The sequence below is a fragment of the Giraffa tippelskirchi genome, chromosome 12, assembly GCF_054371585.1.
Source record: "Giraffa tippelskirchi isolate mGirTip1 chromosome 12, T2T-mGirTip1v1.2.pri, whole genome shotgun sequence".
Classification (NCBI taxonomy): Eukaryota; Metazoa; Chordata; class Mammalia; order Artiodactyla; family Giraffidae; genus Giraffa; species Giraffa tippelskirchi.
Window position 1 is genome coordinate 119105145 of NC_137286.1, and position 22622 is coordinate 119127766.

The 22622-nt window shown below is 39.5% G+C and overlaps 1 pseudogene; it reads left to right on the forward strand.

The window, feature by feature from the left end:
- Positions 1–3806: 3806 nt before the first annotated feature.
- LOC145528648 (palmitoyltransferase ZDHHC7 pseudogene) lies at positions 3807–21534 on the forward strand (annotated as a pseudogene).
- The last annotated feature ends 1088 nt before the right edge of the window (positions 21535–22622 follow it).

The following is a 22622-nucleotide window of genomic DNA, read 5'->3' on the forward strand; positions in this document are numbered from 1 at the left end:
CAAGAGTAAACATCAACATTTTATGAATCAGTTAACTAAAATGGACTGGAGTGGGTGGATTTAACTCACATGACCATTATATCTACTATTGTGGGAAAGAATCCCTTAGAAAAAATGAAGTAGCCATCATAGTCAACAAAAGAGTCCAAAATGCAGTACTTGGATGCAAACTCAAAAATGACAGAAAGATCCCTGTTAGTTTCCAAGGCAAACCATTCAATATTACAATAATCCAAGTTTATACCCCAGCCAGTAATGCTGAAGAAGCTGAAGTTGAACAGTTCTGTGAAGACCTCCAAGACCTTCTAGAACTAACACTAAAAAAAAAAAAAAAAAAAAAGTCCTTTTCTTTATAGGGGACTGTAATGCCAAAATAGGAAGTCAAGAAACACCAGGAGTAACAGGCAAATTTGGCCTTGGAGTACAGAATGAAGCAGGGCAACTACTAATATAGTTTTGGCAAGAGAACACACTGGTCATAGCAAACACTCTCTTCCAACAACACAAAAGAAGACTCTACACATAGACATCACCAGATGGTCAATACTGAAATCAGACTGATTATATTCTTTGCAACCAAAGATAGAGAAGCTCTATACAGTCAGCAAAAACAAGACAGGGAACTGACTGTGGCTCTGATGATGAACTCCTTATTGCCAAATTCAGACTTAAATTGAAGAAACTAGGGAAAACCACTAGACCATTCAGGTGTGACCTAATCAGATCCCTTAGGATTATACAGTGGAAGTGACAAATAGATTCAAGGGATTAGATCTTATAAACAGCCTGAAGAACTATAGAAGGAGGTTCGTGACATTGTACAGGTGACAGGGATCAAGACCATCCCCACGAAAAAGAAATGCAGAAAAGCAAAATGGCTGTCTAAGGAGGTCTTACAAATAGCTGTGAAAAAAGAGAAGTGAAAAGCAAAGGAGAAAAGGAATGATATGCCCATATAAATGCAGAGATCCAAAGAATAGCAAGGAGAGAGAAGAAAGCCTTTCTCAGTGATCCATGAAAAGAAATAGAGGAAAACAACAGAATGGGAGAAACTAGAGATCACTTCAAGAAAATTAGAGATACCAAGGAAACATTTCATGCAAGGATGGGAACAGTAAAGGACAGAAATGGTATAGACCTAACAGAAACAGAAGATATTATGTAGAGGTGGAAGAATACACAGAAGAATTATACAAAAATATCTTCATGACCCAGATAATCACGATGGTATATCACTCACCTTGAGCCAGACATTCTGGAATGTGAAGTCAAGTGGGCCTTAGAAAGCATCACTATGAACAAAGCTAGTGGAGGTGATGGAATTCCAGTTGAGCTATTTCAAACGCTAAAAGATGATGCTGTGAAAGTGCTGCCCTAAATATGCTAGCAAATTTGGAAAACTCAGCAGTGGCCATGGGACTGGAAAAGGTCAGTTTTCATTCTGATCCCAAAGAAAGGCAATGCCAAAGAATGCTCAAACTACTGCACAATTGCACTCATCTCACACTCTAGTAAAGTAATGCTCAAAATTCTCCAAGCCAGGCTTCAACAGTACATGAACCATGAAATTCCAGATGTTCAAGCTGGTTTTAGAAAAGGCAGAGGAACCAGAGATCAAATTGCCAACATCCGACGGATCATCGAAAAAGCAAGAGAGTTCCAGAAAAATATCTATTTCTGCTTTATTGACTATCCCAAAGCCTTTGACTGTGTGGATTACCAAAAACTGGAAAATTCATAAACAGATGGGAATGCCAGACCACCTGACCTGCCTCTTGAGAAATCTGTATACAGGTCAGGAAGCAACAGTTAGAACTGGACATGGAACAACAGACTGGTTCCAAATCAGGAAAGGAGTATATCAAGGCTGTATATTTTCACCCTGCTTATTTAACTTCTATGCAGAGTACATCATGAGAAACATGGGGCTGGATGAAGCACAAGCTGGAATCAAGATTGCTGGAAGAAATATACATAACTTCAGATATGCAGATGACACCATCTTTATAGCAGAAAGTGAAGACAAGAAGATCCTCTTGATGAAAGTGAAAGAGGAGGGTGAAAAAGTTGGCTTGAAGCTCAACATTCAGAAAACTAAGATCCTGGCATCTGGTCCCATCACTTCATGGCAAGTAGATGGGGAAACAGTGGAAACAGTGACAGACTTTGTTTTGGGGGGCTCAAAAATCACTGGAGATGGTGACTGCAGCCATGTAATTAAAAGATGATTACTCCTTGGAAGGAAAGTTATGACCAACCTAGACAGCATAATAAAAAAGCAGAGACATTACTTTGCCAACAAAGGTCCATAGTCAAGGCTATGTTTTTTCCAGTGGTCATGTATGGATGTGAGAGTTGGACTATAAAGAAAGCTGAGCACCGAAGGATTGATGGTTTTGAACTGTGGTGTTGGAGAAGACTCTTGAGAGTCCCTTGGTCTGTAAGGAGATCCAACCAGTCCATCCTAAAGGAAATCAGTCCTGAATATCCATTGGAAGGACTGATATTGAAGCTGAAACTCCAATCCTTTGGCCACCTGATGTGAAGAACTGATTCCCTGGAAAAGACCCTGATGCTGGGAAAGATTGAGGGCAGGAAGAGAAGGGGATGACAGAGGATGGGATTTTGAGACTCTGCACATGCTGGAAGGATGACTTTTCCCTCCTACCTTTGTGACTACTTCCAGGTACCATTTAAGCCTTACCTCCTCCAAGGTCAATCTCCTATCTTAGGTGAAGTTGGTGATCAAAGCTCAGATGTTAGTACTTAACTCCATACTAGCACTTACTATGCTCTGTTTGAGTTGTTGTTTCATGTCTCCATCTCTTGCATCATAAGCTGTGTCTACACTTTGCTTCATAATTTCCATCAGTTCAGTTGCTCAGTCGTGTCTGACTCTTTGCAACCCCATGGACTGTGGCATGCCAGGCTTCCCTGTCCATCACCAACTCCCGGAGTTTACTCAAACTCATGTCCATTGAATCAGTGATGTCATCCAACCATCTCATCCTCTGTCATCCCCTTCTCCTCCTGCCCTCAATCTTTCCCAGCATCAGGGTCTTTTCTAATGAGTCAGTTCTTCACATCATGTGGCCAAAGTATTGGAGTTTCAGCTTTAGTATCAGTCCTTTCAAAGAATATTCAGGACTGCTTTCCTTACGAATTGACTGGCTTGATATCCTTGCAGTTCACGGGACTCTCAAGAGTCTTCTCCAACACAATTTCTCTCCAACATAATTTCTATTTGCCTGACTTATAATAAACCGTAGATATTATCAGATATAGAGTGAATGAATAAATGAATGAAAATCCATTGGTTAAATCCTGAAGACTGAATAAGAAGAGAAAGGCAGAGGAATGACAAGCAGAAGTAAGAACATATATGAAAGTCTGAAAGCATAAAAGAACATGTGGTATACAGAAGAGAAAACATTTCCATAAGGAAATTTAATGTTCACTTCATCACACATAAACTGAATTCAGAGCCATATGGTTATGGAATTTGCTACAAGGAGCAGAAAAAGAGATGGGAAAGCTATGGGTTGTAGCAAACACTGTTGGTTGCTGTCTAATAGCCATACTATAAGAGAGGAGAACAAACCTGACCCCATATTAAATCAATTTCTTTAGCTTTAACCCTTGGCTCATTGGTAAAGATTTCACCTGCCAATGCAGAAGACCTGCGTTCGATCCCTGGATTGGGAAGATTCCCTGGAGGAGGAAACGACAACCTGCTCCAGAATTCTTGCCTCAAAAATCTCAGCCTCTGCCTGCTCCACCCAAGCCATGAGCACACTGGCTGCACGATGCACCCTGCCTCCCCAGCTGCTGTCAAAGCTGTGAAAACTGCAGGCCAGGAATAGCCGAGGTACCAGGCAAACCTGTCCGGTCATTGTATCCTATTACAATGGACAGAATGCACCTTAAGATCCCCCCCCCAAAAAAGGGCACAAAATGTTCCAGTAAATTTTAGAAATAACTTGTGTGAGTATTTTGGGAAACCATGCAGTCATCAGGACATTGGCTGGTGAGACGGCAAGCATCATCCTCTCCGGAATGAAATGACAACTAAGATTTTTCTGCCTCCTCCTGCTCAGAGGCAGATGTGGCCGCCACAGTCTGGTTCATCTGAGAGGTCTGTGGCAGGATCTGTGCCTACATCACGTGGCTCCTGGTCGCCTACATGGACTTCCTGGTGATGTTAGTCATGCTTCTGACAGTGCTCACTCTACTTGTCTCACCTGAAGACTATGCTCACCCACCCCAGGGCAGCACCAAAGGAAATGCTATTAAAGAATACATGGATTTCTCTCAGTGCATGCCCAGTAGTGGGATTCCTGAGTCATATAGTAGTTTTATTTTTAGTTTTTTAAGGACGTCCATACTATCTTCCATAGCGACTGTACCAATTTACATTCTCATCAAAAGTGCAAGATGGTTCCCTTTACTCCACACCCTCTCCAGCATTTATTGTTTGTATCATATATTGGGGCTTCCCTGGTGGCTCAATGGTAAAGAATCTGTCTGCCAACACAGGAGACACAAGTTCAATCCCCGGGTCGGGAAGACCCCTGAAGAAGGAAATGACAACCCACTCCAGCATTCTTGCCTGGAAAATACCATGGTAGAGGAGCCCGGTGGGCTACACTCCACGGGGTCACAAAGAGTCGTACATGACTTAGGGACTAAACAACAACAACAATAATCATATATTAACACATACATGTGGAATCTAGAAAAATGGTATAGATGATCTTATTTGCAAAACAGAAATAGAGACACAGATGTAGAGAACAAACACCAAGAGGGGAGGGGCGGGGATGGGGGATGAATTGGAAGAGTTAAGTTGACATATATACATTACTGATGACTACATATAGAATAGATAACTAATGAGAACCTAGTGTATAGCTCAGGGAACTCCACTCAGTGCCTTGTGGTGACCTCAATGGAAAGGAAATCCAAAAAAAGAATGGATATATGTGTACAGGCAGTTGATTCACTTTGCTGTACAGCATAAATTAACACAACACTGTAAAGAAACTGTACTTCAATAAAATATTCAAAAGAAAGAGTATATGGGGGCTTGCAGCTGAAGCCTGGAAGAAAGATCTGCAAATGCCCAACTGCCGCTGTATCTGGCTTGAGGACGCCCACCACTGCAGTATTTGCAAAAGATGTATTCAGAAGCTGGACCATCACTGCCCATGCTGATGGAGGAGAATCAGAGATTTTTGTGGTCTTTACTGTATATATAATGCAGACCTCAGTGTGTATGCTGATCCTCTGTGGGGTCCAGAGGATCATCTCTTGCATTCATCTCTTGCATCTGAATGTACTGGCCAGAAATACAGTGATTTTTCACCTCCTTAACTACAATCCTGTTGATCTTCCTGCGCCTTGAGGGCCTTCTGTTTACACTCTCATGGCAGTTATGTTTGGCACCCAGATCCTCTCAACATGTCATGATGAAATGGAGATGGAGAGGCTCAAAAGTAAGAAGCTGACATGGGAGCAGAGGCTGCGATGGGAAGGGATGAAGTCTGTCTTGGTGGGCAGAGGCTTGCTGCTTTGAATGAATCACTTTGTCAGCTTCCAGTTTAGGTGGCTGCTGACAAGACCCAGGAAAGGAGCTCCGAGCTCTCAATGTGAGGCCTTCTCATCATGCTGGAACTTGTTCACAGACTTTACTTATTTGGGGTTGAAAAGGGTATCAACACCTTATCTGTGACCAAGAGGACAGATGGAACCTACACAAACCAATTGCCTGCTCAGGCAGAGATTTCATATTTACAGTCACAGTTGGCACATTTCCCACCCTAGTAACTGGGTGATGCCCTGCTCAGTGTCACTGTCCAGTAATGAAAGCTACCCTCGAAGTTGTTTCATCTGAAATAAGGGGCTCATTGTTCATTGGCTTCACTACCAGGATCTCCTTGCACTTTTCAACCTGGCTGAGACGTGGGGTCAGTCCTCTGCATCCCATGTTCCTTCAGGCCGAATAGCTCTTCCTCAAGATATCCCATGATGCATTTCTTCATGGCTTCCAATTTACCTAAATTTTATGCTACCAAAGTAACCTGATGTCTCTATCATAAATTAGCAGTCTTAGCCTTCAGAATGGGAGAATATAATAGCAAATGAAGCAACGGACAAACAATTAATCTCAAAAATATACAAGCAACTCCTGCAGCTCAATTCCATAAAAATAAACGACCCAATCAAAAAGTGGGCCAAAGAACTAAACAGACACTTCTCCAAAGAAGACATACAGATGGTTAACAAAAGCACATGAAAAGATGCTCAGTGTCACTCATTATCAGAGAAATGCAAATCAAAACCACAATGAGGTACCATTTCACGCCAGTCAGAATGGCTGCTATCCAAAAGACTACAAGCAGTAAATGTTGGAGAGGGTGTGGAGAAAAGGGAACCCTCTTACACTGTTGGTGGGAATGCAAACTAGTACAGCCACTATGGAGAACAGTGTGGAGATTTCTCAAAAAATTGGAAATAGAACTGCCATATGACCCAGCAATCCCACTGCTGGGCATACACACTGAAGAAACCAGAATTGAAAGAGACAGATGTACCCCAATGTTCATCGCAGCACTGTTTATAATAGCCAGGACATGGAAGCAGCCTATGCCCATCAGCAGACGAATGGATAAGGAAGCTGTGGTACATATACACAATGGAATATTACTCAGCCATTAAAAAGAATACATTCGAATCAGTTCTAATAAGGTGGATGAAACTGGAGCCTATTATACAGAGTGAAGTAAGCCAGAAAGAAAAACACCAATACAGTATACTAACACATATTTATGGTACTTAGTTAATCGGTAAAGATAACCCTGTATGTGAGACATCAAAAGAGACACAGATAACAGTATTATGGACTCTATGGGAGAGGGCAAGGGTGGGGTGCTATGGGAGAATGGCACTGAAGCATGTAAATTATCATATGTGAAATGAATCGCCAGTCCAAGTTCGATGCAGCATACAGGGTGCTCAGGGCTGGTGCACTGGGATGACCCGGAGGGATGGGATGGGGAGGGAGGTGAGGGGGGGATTCTGGAAGGGGAACACATGTACACCCATGGTGGATTCATGTCTATATATGGCAAAACCAATACAATATTGTAAAGTTAAAAAATAGATAAATAAACTAATTTAAATTAGCAGTCTTGTCACTCTATGATCTTAGCTGAGTTACTTTTCATGATAGAGCTTGTTGCTATGTCACTTTGTCCTATTACATTTTTGCCCTGTGTCACCCCAACTGGAATGCAAATTCCCTACAGAGGAGATTTTGCCATTCTGCTCCTTATTTCCTCAGAGACCAAAATGTCTGGCACAGAGTTGGCACTCTGTTAATAGTGCCGAATAAGCAAATAAATTTTATTTATTATAGAGATAAAATGTATTAAACTGAAACAAAAATTAGTTTCTTAAGTGTTTGGTATATGTTTTAAACCACTGAATCTTAAATATTAGCATGTTCTGTGTTTTCTTTCTCAAGTATGTCTACGTTGGGGGAAGAGAGAACGTTCTTAAATTTTTTAGCCTTCTTGTGGCTCAGCTGGTAAAGAATCCGCCTGCAGTGTAGGAGACCTAGGTTCAATCCCTGGGTTGGGAAGATCCCCTGGAGAAGGGAAAGGCTACCCACTCCAGTATTCTGGCCTGGAGAATTCCATGGACTGTATAGTCCAAGGGGTCCCAAAGAGTTAGACACGACTGAGCAACTTTCACTTTCACTTCACTTTCACATTGTAGAAAACAGGACCTTGAGATTCACATTCTTCTTTAAGGCCCATCTAGCGCTCCTCCACATGGTGTGCTGCCCCTGGCACTTCAAGGTTAATATGGCAGAAAAGAAGAGAGCTCTAGCTCAAGAAACATCTCACTTAACTCTAGCATTGATCTGCCCTTGGTACTTTCTGAGCTTAGTGGTTGTTGATAAGACTACTTCCAGGCTTCCCTGGTGGCTCTGCGGTAAAGAATCTGCCTGCCAATGCACAAGACACAGGTTCGATTCCTGATCCAGGAAGATCCCACAGGTCTCGCAGCAACTAAGCCAGTGCGCCATAATCATAGAGTCTGTGCTCTGGGGCCTGGAAGCTGCAATTACTGAGCCCATGTGCCACAAGGACTGAAGCCCACACACCCTGCAGTCTGTGCTCCCCAACAAGAGAAGCCACCACAATAAGAAGCCCATGCGCTGCAACTAGAGAGTAGTCCCTGCTCGCTGCAACTAGAGAAAAAGCCCACACAGCAAGGAAGAACCAGCACAGCCAACACTAAATAAATAAATAAAATCATTAAAAAAAAGACTACTTCTCTTTCGTAGGGAATGGCCATGGTTTCTTCAGATGCCACTCCTTTGTTGCTGGGGATCTCTCCCTGTACACACTTTAGTGCAGGCAAAGTCTTCCCCCAACGTTACTCACACATCTCTGCTGTCCCAGCCTCTGGTTTCCTTGGTCCACTCCTCACAGGATGTCATCTGAATTAGGATCTCATCACCCCTCTAGGCAGCCCTCTGGAATCACTCTCACTCAGCTTTCAAAATAACTAGACAGCTATAGCTTCTCACTGATAAGCTTTGTCAGATTTTGAACCACCCTTCTTTGCCAGACAGACTCCAGGTAACACAGTCAAAGCTATATGAGTTTTCTCCCTGAAGCACTGTCCTAAGCAATATCTGGGACAAATGCAAAATATCATCTAAATTTCTAAAAATCCCCGGAGAGTTACTTTACATAGTCCCTTTTTCTTCAAATCCCATTGTCTTTGCATTTGCCCTTGAACTGTACTCTAATTGACTCTGAGTTATGCCAAGAGAATCCTCTTATACAAAAGCTTTCATGAACCATGTAGACTTTATTCAGGATTTTGTAGGGATGGCAGAGGCAATATTGAAATCATATGGCTGACAGTAACCAACTCAAACCACATCCTATATACAAACATTTTTCTATCATGCAAAGAAATTCAGGCTTCTCAGACTCCAGCTCCCTAACTTGCCTACACAAGATCAAAATTTTTCAACATAACAAATGTTCAGTCTCCAAGTTGTGTTTGACTCTTTGCGACCCCATGAACTGAAGCACACCAGGCTTCCCTGTCCTTCACTATCTCCCAGAGTTTCCTCAAATTCATGTCTATTGAGTCAGTGATGCTGTCTAGCCATCTCATCCTCTGCCACCCTCTTCTCCTCTTGCCTTCAATCTTTCCCAGCATCAGGGTCTTTCCAATGGAAACAAAACAAATACTATTTCTATAAAAAAGTTATTCCTCAAAAATGAGTGGTCATGTTTGTAAATATCAAAGTTTCTTTCTTGCTTAAATGCATATGTATGTGAGTATATATGTTTATTTACATGAACAGGAAAGCAGTATATGATGGATTTCTTTATATTTTAATTTGAAATATATTGAAATTTGAAATATACTATTTGAAATATAAATTTGAAATATTTCAAATTTAACTTGAAATATACTATTGAAAATGAAGAAAGTTACAAGGTTGTCATTACTTTAAATATTATGAGGGTGCACACACGCACAGAATATGAAGCAAATGTCAACCTCAGCCCCCAATGTGTCTCTGAAGTGATCACTTTAGCAGTTTGATGTGTCGCCAAGTGTTCTAAGGCTAATGCAGACATTTGCATGCATGTGTATAAATGTGTGTGCAGTTTTTATAGAAATATAATTGTGTGAAACACATGGGTCTATAGTTTGTTTTTTTTTTCCATTAGCAATATATCCTCAACATCATTCTGGGAAGTATATGCACCAGTTTATTTTTATGGATGCTGAGCATCCCTTTTCATGAATGCAGTGTAATTGATTCAGGCCCCACTTGCCACATCTCCCTACTACAACAACCATTCCTTTAGTCTTTGATAGCACCTGATCAGAGACGAGCACATCTTTTTCCAGATATTTTGACTATGTTGTCTTATGTTTCGACATGAACTTTAGAATAAATTTTGAAAGGTCAAAGAAAAGCAAACATCCCCCTGAAATTCACATTACAGGAAATGGAGATACATTACAGGAGTAACATTACAGGAAATGGAGATATTAATTTGAGGGTGATTAGAATTTTAAAATATTGTTTTTCCATCCAGGAACATGATATATTTTCACATTCATTCATGTTCATGGTGTTTGCTTGATTAACTTTATGTCCCTTGATAAAGTTTTGTGGGTTTTATCTTAAATGTCAGACATGAGCAGTGATAAATGGGTGCTTAACATGTGTCCCAGGATGTTTTGAAATTCAGCCCATAACCAAATTTCTTGACAAAAAATTTTTAAAAAACTGCCTTTGTATTCCTGCTTCTTAAATAATTTCAGTTTTAATATGTTAATGGCTTCAATGGAATGTCAACTTTTTTCATTGTCAATATTTCATTCAAAAATTCAAATAATGTAAATTGTAGGAATGTATCATCTTTCCCCTGGCAGGCTCAACAAAGCTATTAATATTTTGAGAGAAATGCGTCAGCTAACATATGTGTAGTTTATTCTCCTGAAATGATTCCATGCAACAAACTTAAACTTGCCAAAGTTAGAAGTCCTAAACATTTCTTTTAAGTTGAATCTTCTTAATGAAATATTCAGGCATCCCGGGTGGCTCAGTGGTAAAGAATCCGCCTGCCAAGCAGGAGATGTGAGTTTGATCCTTAGGTCAGGAAGATCCACTAGAAAAGGTAATGGCAGCCCACTCCAGTAGCCTTGCCTGAAAATTCCCATAGACAGAGGAGCCTGGCGGGCTACAGTCCATGGGGTCGCAAAGAGTCCTTTACATCTGAGTGACTAAGCATGCACGCACAACAAAGTATCCATGTGGGGCTGATTGTGGCAATGATAAATATTGGTCCTGTTTTTAAAACAATTCTCTGTGTTTTCTATTGTTGTTTACCATAAATGCTTGCTTGAGGGAAGAAGCTGATTATTTACCTCCTTACTTTGTGCTAGGAGAGATTTTGTTGTTGTCGTTGTTCTGTTTGTTTGTTTATTTTCCATCATGCCTTCTTCTGGCCTCTTTTTTGTTCAGTTGCTAACTCACATCTGTCTCTTTGTGATCCAGGCTGCAGCACGCCAGGCTTCCCTGTCCTTCACTATCTCCTGGAGTTTGCACAAATGCATGTTCATTGAGTTGGTGATGCTATCTAACCATCTCATCCTCTGTTGCCCGGTTCTCCTCCTGCCCTCAATCTTTCCCAGCATCAGGGTCTTTTCCAATGAGTCGACTCTTCGCATCAGGTGGCCAAAGTATTGAAGCTTCAGCTTCAGCATTCAGCATCAGTCCTTCCAATGAATATTTAGGGTTGATTTCCTTTAGAATTGATTGATTTGACCTCTTTGTTCTCCAAGGGACTCTGGCCTCCAGGTTACTGCTATGTGAAATTTTTCTGAAACGATCTTGACAGGCACAGGAAGAGGGAACTGGAAACTTAAATTAAGGTTTTCTCCTTGTTTTACTTCCTCTGGAAAATCTAGATAACCGTGCCAGATAATTACCTGAAATCATCAAATAGTCTAGATAATTATTTCAGACCATTTTTTTCAGAATGTTTTGTGTTTAGATGGAATGTTTCTTCTCAGTGCCTAGGTATATACTGTATTGTGGAACAGCTAGAACTATACCACTGTTCATGTTCTTTGTCAACCATTGTCACAGGATATATATTTGTGAAGAAGTTGAACTTACACTTGAGACTTTAAGTGTGTACACAATATACAAATGCTATGAATTCTACTGAGTAATCTTAGCATTAAAATGGTCCATCTGTCCATTTTGGTGAGAAGACAAAAACTGCTCTCTTCGATTTAATAGAAAGGGATTTAATAGAGAGAATTGGATATTTAAGATGTTGTTTGTAGGGATATATAAAGGTCAGGGTGTGCCACTGCTGGTTTTAGGAAACTAGGAAGTATGGAAATTCAGGAAAGTGTTACTGAATCTCTCAGGTGCCTACAGCACTGAAACAGGTGATTAAAAGAAGCTCATCCAGAAGATGCTGCAAACTCTAAATCTACAGTTGACCAAACATCTCACCTGTTACTGCTGGAAGCAAAAAGAATGACCTTAATTCTGTCCTTCAAATCTCGTGTGAGTACTTCTCTTGTTGGAATTAAATTTAAACCATGTGGTAAAGGAGTCTAGGAAATGCAGATTAAGGAGGATCTTAGAGGCGTAAGGTGCTCAGTACTTTCAGAGGGATGGTAGGTATTCAGTATCAATAGACAGTATCGCACTCAAATGCTTGTGTCATTCCTAAGATCACAGTGTCTCATTCAGTTCAGTTCAGTTCAGTTGTTCAGTCATGTCCGACTCTTTGTGACCCCATGAACCGCAGCACGCCAGGCCTCCCTGTCCATCACAAACTCCCAAAGTTTATCCAACCTCATGTCCATTGAGTCAGTGATGCCATCCAACCATCTCATCCTCTGTCATCCCCTTCTCCTTCTGCCCTCAATCTTTCCCAGCATCAGGGTCTTTTCAAATGAGTCAGCTCTTTGCATCAGGTGGCCAAAGTATTGGGAGTTTCAGCTTCAACATCAGTCCTTCCAATGAACACCCAGGACTGATCTCCTTTAGGATGGACTGGTTGGATCTCCTTGCAGTCCAAGGGACTCTCAAGAGTCTTCTTCAACACCACAGTTCAAAAGCATCAATTCTTCTGTGCTCTGCTTTCTTTATAGGCCAACTCTCACATCCATACATGACAACTGGAAAAACCATAGCTTTGACTCAACGGACCTTTGTTGACAAAGTAATGTCTCTGACACCTATAATACACTTACTTATTTCAATTTTGATCAAACACTCCATAGTTTTTGACTTGTTCCGAATGCATATGGATGCCCTGATTCCCTACCTGCAAAATCCTGAATTAATACTTCTTCAACTAACTGCCCCTGTTGGCAGTACGCTCTTTAACCTAGAAAATGGCATAAAAATAGCTTTCCAGAACTGGTCCAGCAGACCGGATTTATATTCTCTCTGTTTTCATTACCTTCTACTACAACAGTGGTAGAGTGAGTTATAAAACTCGGTTAACACTTTCCCTAGCAACAAACCAAATGAATACAGCCCCATTTCTCTTGGGTCACATTTCAACACAAGAAGATTAACATGTTTTCAAGACTGGCTAGGTGGTTTTGGATAACTAAAATTAGGTCAGTTTTATTGAATCATTCATGGAATTGATTTGAATCTTGTCAAGAGTGCTCTCTGTCTTTAAAGGCTTAATTTGATTATTCGCAGATGGACTTCATGCAGTTTTAGAAATATATTAGCTGTCTCCATTTCAATGAGCCTGAAAGTTTGTCTAATTCTGGATGGGTTCCAGCAGCATCATTCTTAGTGACTCTGAGAACTGAGATACAAAAACTTTAGGCAACGAATTTCCATTTATATCCCCTAATTTTCAGATCCAACCTCCTATTGAACGACTTCATCTGAATTCTAAATATTTGTTAATATCAAAATTTCCATTATGATTAAAAAAACTTTGTAGCAAAATTATTTCTGTCTTCTTTAAAAAAGAAAGAGCAATGAAAAATTTAGGCAAATTGTTAGCAGGGAAAAATTGAGAAATGTAGACAAAAAATAACAGAAAAAAGTCACAAGTTAATGTTACTCTACTTTGAATAATTTAAAGGAAGCTTTCAAATTAATTCTCAACTGTCTAGTTTTCAATTTTTTAGAATAATAACTTTCTGAACTTAGTTAGTACACAAGAATATATTCTGCCTCTATATGAATTTTGTAGTCACAGCTATGGTTTTATTAAAATCTATACATGCCATAGAATATGTTAATAATATCAGAATCATTTGTGATATAGTGATATGTAAAGCAGATTTCAAAATAATACACTATGACTCCATTTTTACTAAAAAGATAAAAGGATGAATTGTATGCTCATAAAAACATTAGTTACCTATAGGCAGTGACTTTATGATTGAGTCTAATATTCCTGTGTGCTTTCTGCATTGTCCTATTTAACTTTTGTTATTAAACATATTTATTTTCAAACAAAAGAACCAGTCTTCATTTGGAAACTCTCCAGAGAATCAGATCATCTTCTATCCTTAAATTTAGATACTACAAGCAATTTGGGGGGAAAAAAATGACATTTCTGTGGAAAAGAATCTTCTGTCCAACAAATTATGTTGCAACAATTGTAACAATTGTATATACATAGGCAAAAAAGCAAACTGACAAATATGCTCAGTCTATAGAAATGAACTCAAATTAGATTTTAGATGTTAAAATTATAAAATTTCTAGAAGACCACATTGGGGAAAAAAATCTTTATGACCTTCGGTTAGGTAAAGATTTCTTTGATGTGACTGAAAAAAGCATAATCTATTTTTTAAACGAATTGATAAACTGGTTTTCTGGCTTCCCTACTTGCAATGTAGGAGACTCCAGTTCGATTCCTGGATTGTGAAGACCCCCTGGAGAAGGGAATGGCTACCCATTCCAGTATTCTCACCTGGGAAATTCCGTGGACAGAGGATGCTGGCAGGCTACAATCCATAGGATCAAAAAGAGTTGAACATGACTGAGCAAATAACATACATACATACATACACAAATTGGATTTCATCACATTTGAAAGATTCTGCTAGTTGATGACATTACTTAAGGAATGAAAAGCCAAGTTATAGATTGGGAGGGAATATTTGCAAATCATATGTGATAGAAAACCTATAAAGACCCAGAGGGATGGGATGGGGAGGGAGGTGGAAAGGGGGTTCTGGAAGGGGAAAACATGTACACCCATGGTGGATTCATGTCAATGTATGGCAAAACAAATACAATATTGTAAAGTTAAAAAATAGAAAATAAACTAATTATAAATAAATAAATAAATAAATAATAAAAAGACTAGTAGATAAAAAAAAAGAAAACCTATAAAGAACTCTTAAAATTCTAGTGACAAAACAAACAATAAAAAAATTGGACAAAATACTGAGTTTAATCTTCACCAAAAAAAAAAACCATGTAGATAACAATTAAACACATGAAAAGATGTTCAGAATGATGAGTTATTGCTGCTGCTACTGCTAAGTCACTTCAGTCTTGTCCAACTCTGTGCAACCCCATAGACGGCAGCCCACCAGGCTCCGCCGTCCCTGGGATTCTCCAGGCAAACCACTGGAGTAGGTTGCCATTTCCTTCTCCAGTGGATGAAAGTGAAAAGTGAAAGTGAAGTCACTCAGTCGTGTCTGACTCTTCGCCACCCTATGGACTTCAGCCTACCAGCCTCCTACGTCCATGGGATTTTCCAGGCAAGAGTACTGGAGTGGGTTGCTATTGCCTTCTCCAATGTATGAGAGTGAAAAGTGAAAGTGAAGTCGCTCGGTCGTGTTTGAGTCTTAGAAAAATGCAAACTAACATTAAACGGTATGCTACTACATATCTATTATAATAACTAGGGTTAAGAAATCTTATCATACCGAGTGCTGGCAAGGATGTGAAAAAACTGGAACTCTCTAGCAATGTAAAATGACACAGCAATTTGGAAAACAATTTGGCAGTTTCTGAAAATGTTAAACTTATACTCATCATGTTACCCAGCCATTGCCCCTGCTAGGTAATTATTGATGAGATATGAAAGCATATATCCTTTAAATTTATGTACATAAATATTCATAGAACCTTTATTTGGAATAGCTTCAAACTGTAAACAACCCAACTCTTCATCAATAGGTGAAGGAAAGAACAAATTGCTATATCCAATGCTGAATATAAAATGAATTGCTACTTAGCAGTAAAGTGGATACATGCAACAACAAGAAAAAATAATTATGCTAAGTTAATGAAGACAAAATGAGTACATACTGTGTAATTCTATTTACTCATGATCCTAAAAAATGTAAAGTCATTAATAACAACAGAAAGCAGACAGGCTTGCTTTTAAGCAAGCTGAGACCATGAAGGAGGAGGAATAAGCAAAGGTTCTAAGCAATTTTTTGGGTGAATGGTGGATGTGTATATTATCTTGATTTTATAATACTTCACAGATACAGATATATATCATATCTATATTTTATAGCATATACATTTGACCTTTGAATAATAAGGGCTTGAACTGCGTAGCTCCACTTATAGATGATTATTTTCAATAAACATGGTACTACGTGATCTGCAGTTGGTTGAACCTGTGACTAAAATTTATAAGCTGATTTTTCCAAATGAGTGAAGGATTGATGCCTCTAACCTATTTATTGTTCAAGGATCAACTGTATATATAAAAACTTGCCAAACTGTTTTCTTTAAACATGTACATTTCATTTTATTATATGCTAAGTATATCTGAATATTGTGTATATGTGTGTGCTCAGTCACGTCCAACTGTTTGCAACCCCATAGACTGTAGCCTATTTGGCTCCTCCGTCCATGGAAATTTTTAGGCAAGAATATTGGAGTGATTTGCTATTTCCTACTCCAGGGGATCTTCCCAACCCAGGAATGGAAGCTACCTCCTGCATCTCCTGCATTGGCAGGTAGATTATACTGGTAAAGAACCCACCTGCCAATGCAGAAGAGAAGAGACATGGGTTCGACCCCTGGATCAGGAAGATCCCCTGGAGGAAAGGATGGCAACCCACTCCAGTATTCTTGCCTGGAGAATCCCATGGACAGAGGAGCCTGGCGGGCTACAGTCCATGAGGTCACAGAGTCTGACATGACTGAGCGACTTAGCAACAGCATATATATCATAAAAGAAAAAAAAAGGAATATGTGCTGTTTGGCGTATCTATTGTTAAATAATTGATTACTCCCAAGTCTTAAGGTTGTAAAACAGCAAAGATTTCTGGGTATTGCAAATCTGGAAATGGCCTAGCTGGATGATTCTTTCTCATAGGATCTCATGAATTTGCAATCAGGATGACAGACCTTCTTATGAAGGTTGGGCTACATCTGGAGGATGCTCTTTCATGATGGTTCACTTACATGGCTGGTGGTAGGTGGCCTCAGTTCCTTTTTATGTGGACCCCACCAGAAAGCTGCTCTCTTCCTTCAGAACACACAGTTCAGGTGAGAGTAAAAAGAAAGCCATGTTGCCTTTTAAGGCGTATTGTCATTTTTGAGATATCCTGTACGATGTGGGAGATAACTATACAAAGGCATGAATCCCAGGAAGTAGGGATAACTGAGGCCAACTTGGAGCCTGACTCCTACATACGTTCATTGTAGACCATGTGCGTGTGTGTATGTGTGTGCGCTCAGTCACTTCAGTCATGTATGACTCTTTGTGATCCTCTGGACTGTAGCCTGCTAGGCTCCTCTGTCCATGGGATTCTCTAGGCAAGAACACTGGAGTGGATTGCCATGCCCTCTTTCTGGGGATCTTCCCAACCCAGGGATCAAACTGGCTTAAAACAACTTCATTAAGTTATAATTAATATAAAATGAGCCACATATATTTAAAGTAAAAATCAAAGCAAAACCATTTAGCATGCTTATTTGAAAAACAATAAATTGACCTAGGACTTCCCAGGTGGCCCAGTGGTAAAGAATCTGCCTGCCAATGGAGATGCAGGAGACGCAGGTTCGATCCCTCGGTTGGGAAAATATCCTGGAGTACAACATGGTAACACCTGAAAAATCCCATGGACAGAGGAGCCTGGTGGGCTACAATCCATGGGGTCCCACAGAATCAGACACAACTCAGCGACGGAGCACACACACACACACACAAACTGACCTATCTCAATATTATATTTATGCACTTTGTCTATTAGCACCCTCTACTTAATAAGTGGGCCTATGACAAGAAGCATTTGAATATGAGATAAAAAGCTTATGTATACTTTAGACTTACCTTTTTCCCTCAAGTCATGTTAAACTTTCTTCAGCTCCTTTGTCTTAATGGGAAGTTTTGGTGATTATGTTTGGGGTATTTGCCCCAGGGATTGAACCCAGGTCTCCTGCACTGCAGAGAGATTTTTACCATCTGAGCCACCAGGGAAGCCCTTTTCTTTCACTTTTTTTTCACTTTTGGAGATTATATATTTGAGACATTTGAGCTAGGCAGGAGATGGAGGTCATTTCAACTTCAAGGCAATGTGAAAGAACAGGAAGAATTTGGTGTTGCATATTCCTTCCCAGAATGCGGGTTGCTGGCAATGAAATATATTCATTAATAGTATTTATTTAATCTTAAGGATATTTACGGTAATAGAAGAATTGTAAGTTTTTAACAAACAATATCATGCATACTATTAAATAAGACATGAAAAATATATTTAACCTCAGTACTTTTTCTTGTACACAGTCTTCTTAATGAATTAAGAAACAATAAGCCTCTTTTTAAAAAATATTAATAGGCAGAATGTAGTATGAATTTCATAAAGTGGTTTAATTTTCCTAGATCTTGTATTATTTTAGCTCCAAAATGCAGCTGACAAAAGTTTTTTAAGATACAGATGAAATATTTAATAATTCTAAATTTAACTTTTATTGTTGTTCAGTTGCTCAGTCATGTCCAGCTCTTTGCATCCCCACGGACTGCAGCACGCCAGGCCTCCTGTCCTTCATCTCCTAGAACTTGCTCAAACTCATGTTCATTGAGTCGATGATGCCATCCAACCATCTCATCTTCTGTTGTCCCCTTCTCCTCTTGCCCTCAATCTTTCCCAACATCAGGGTCTTTTCCAAGGAGTCGATTCTTCTCATCAGGGAGCCAAAGTATTGGCGCTTCAACTTTAAATCAGTCCTTCCAGTGACTTTATGGTTCTATGGAAAATCTTTCATTTTCTTCTTTTCAATTCAATTTATTGTAACAAAGTTGTTTTTAGAAATTCTCTCTTGGACACTTTAAATTGTTTAAAAATACCCAGATTCACCAAAATGGAGAATTAAAAAGAAATCGACTATAAGCTCACTGAAGGGAGGTTTATCAGTCTACCACCAAGATCTGACACACTGCAGATCCCCAGGAAATTAGGACTCAAACAGCAAAGCTTAAGCGAGCTGAATATCAAGCATAACTGCACAGCAAACCAGCTATACGTTAACTTAGGCAAATCACTTGACATTTCATGCCTCATTTTCCTTGTTTATAAAATGGAATGTTTCTGATCAGTCTTATTAATTGAGAGTTTAAACTGTGATAGAAATGCAAATAAAACTGATCCAACTAAAAAAAAACGAAACAAATTTAAGTGACTGGGGGCAGAATTTATTGACACAGAGGTTTCTTACTTCTTTACTTAATGGAGACTTCTTATTCTCCATCTTTCTTGTACTGGCTGAAAAATCTGAGAAATACCACAACTTCTATCAAGTCTGCCCATCATCACTGCCTCTAAAGTAGTCTTCAGTTAGGGAAGACCTGTATCTTGTGTTTGTTCCTTAATGCTGGTGGGGCATGAAATGAAGGAGAGGAATCCAAATTTCCTATGGATTTCCCTAGGAAAGAGATTTTCTTACCAAAAAGGAGAAAGGGAAGCTGGACATATGGAGCCTATCCATTACAGGAATCATGGAATAAGGAGTTTTCCATATTTTAAAGATGATTAAATACCTAGTTCTGCTTTCAGGACCTAACACCTACTAAATAATCTTTATTAAGTAATCCTTCTCTGTTAGGACTGTATATCTTAAATATGAAGGTCAATCGTGTCAAAATACTGTCAGCAGCTATTAATCATTTAGTGGATTGATCTTTCTGAACTGAAAACAAAAACTTTGCGATACATATATGCTCTTAGAGAAGCTCAAGGAATGATGCTTTGCAGTACAATCTCTCTTATCACAGACACAATCCCCCTGCCTGTGTTCTCAACTGGACTTGATTAAACCTGCACTTTTACTGTTTCTTTGTTTAGCTCAAACTAACCGCGCTGGCTCACTTAGGGCCCCTTCCAACTGGTGTCTCTGGCAATCACATGCCTGTGTACACAGTCTGTTCTTAAAATCATGACCATACGAGAGAGGAAATTTCAGAGGAAATTTAGCCCAGGAGACCAGTGTTTATGTTTTCATAAGACCAAAGTCAGACAGTAATCACTTTTGAATTACTGCAATATCTGCTTGGGTTAATTTGAGTGAAGTTGCAATTTTTAAGGGGCTATAAGTTTTGAGTATGTAAGTGCCGAACACTGTAAATGAGGTTTATAAAGTGTAATTGAAGTGCATGCCTAGTTTTTTTTTAAAAAAAATATAACCAGAAGAGCAGAAGAAATGACAGAATTCTGAACACCTCAGTCAGATTTTATTTTGCTGAGAGAAACGTCATCCCTGGAACCCAACCTAAAACTCATTTCAGAAAAATTTTTGTCAGGGTTGTTTAAGCTTGAGAAGAAAACTCGGGGTGGCATAATCACTGTCGTCAAGTGCATGAAGGGGTTCTATGAAATTGAAATTTATTACTTATTCCCTTTCCATGGTGAATGGAATGAAATAAAACAGCATTAAGTCAGAGGCAATTTAGATTGGACATAACAAAGAACTTCTTGACTACCAGAATTGTAACACAGAGGAATTCCTCCAAGGGAAACTGGGAACTGCTCTTTATGGTCATAAAAAAAAAAAAAAAAGAAAGAAGATAAGAAAGAAAAAAGAAGGAGCGCTTTCCCCAGTCCTCTCAGCTGAAATTGCCGTCTCTGCTCCACAAGTACGTCAATTGGTATCACTTCTATTGCATCGGTTGTCACTCTCACCCTCTGTCTTATTCATTTGTCTCGGCCAAGAGAAACTCTGCTTCAACTCTGACCACACAATTTGGAAACCATTGCCAAGGGGAGACTGAAAATAAATTGAATGGAACTCGGAGCTGTAGATCCAGGGCTGCTGATCCCCCACATGTGATGGAATTTAATAACTCTGAATCCAGGACATGTGGTGCAGCCAGACAGTTGTATAATTTGGGGACCAAATGGCTGGATCACGTCCTTCTGTGTGGAGTGAAAGTGATATCAGGACAGAAAATGAGTTTATGGGGGAAGGATCCATGTCATTCCTTTTTCTGGGACTAGTGTCAGTATCGTGTGAATAACAAGGCACAGACATGATAGAAGGGGCTCTCCTGGTATTAGAGAGAGGAAGGGGAGAAGCAGTTACATCAAAGAGGGAAGTGGCCCAGGAGATCCAGGGTCTTGTTTTAATCTTTTTTGCTCTTTTAAGACACTTCACTATAAGCTGATTACTCTGGGTAAATGCGTAAACTTGGTGACAGGCTCAGTGGAACACAATATCTTAAGGGGTGCTTAGTGACAAGAAATAAGATGATTCACACCTGGGGACCCAGAAAACTTAAGGGTTATAGGCAGAAGGTGTACCCGAAAGTGGGTTAAGACATGAGAGACTGAAAACAGGATTGGCTGGCACTTTATATATGAAACAATCAGAGTGCCCGTTCAATCAAAGCAACAGCTCCCTCTCATATCCCTGCAAGAAATGAGGGGTTTATCCCTGCTGAAATTGTACCAGGAACATCCTGGCTTAGGGACACCAGCAGTGAGGTACAGTACACATGCCAAAAGTGAGCTCTCTTCCCTCACCCAGAAGGAGCTGATAGGCTGCCCATCAAGGCAGAAGACTGAGAACCTTCTCTAGAGCAAAAAGAAAACTACAGATTTGGGGACCCCTCAATATTATAGCTGACCTGACAGACACACCAGTTTACTGCTTCACCTTTAGGTCAGTCAGAAATCAACAGACATTTGAGGAAAATTTCAACCTCTAACAAGAAAACCAAAACACACAAAAAGACACCACCATTCACACACTGTAAAGAAACACTGTCTCAAATAAAAGAGACAATGCAGGAAGAACAAAATAAAAGAGACAATGCAGGAAGAAAAAAAGAAAAAAACTTTAAAAAAACTAAAATTTTTTCTCCATGAGGTCTTCCCAATCCAGGCTTTGAACCCACATCTCCTGCATTGCAGACATATTCTTTATTGTCTGATCCACAAGGAGAGCCCAGGAAAAAAATAGAAAATATTAAATTCATGAAGTAAACATGATGCCATTTTTTAGAGAATATATAAACAGTATGGAAAAACTTATATAATAGATGAAAGCTTTAACAATTTTTAAAGAATGACAAGATAAATTTAAGGAACTCACACAATAGGGCTGGAAGACAGAGATAAACAATAGAAAGAAACAAAGATAAGTTATTCTGAACATTGATTGAAGTTGCTAATCCAGAGTGGTTACCATTTCCAGTATCCTACCTATTTTAGTTACCTTGGACTTTGGGAGTTCTGGCATAATGTGAAAGAAAATATAAATCAGACTGGCTGCGTTTTTAAAATTAATTTTTATTGGAATATAGTTGGTTTATAATGTTGTGTTAGTTACTAATGTATAGCAAAGTGAATCAGCCATCCACTGATGGCATATATCACTTCTTTTTTGGATTTCCTTCCCATTTAGGCCACCACAGAGCATTAAGTAGAGATCTTGCTTCTATACAGTGTGTTCTCATTGTGTGTGATCAGTCACTCGGTCGTGTCGGATGCTTTGCAACCCCGTGGACTGTAGCCCGCCGGGATCTTCTGTCCATGGGATTCTCCAGGCAAGAATACTGGAGTAAGCTGCCATTTCCTCCTATAGGGGATCTTCC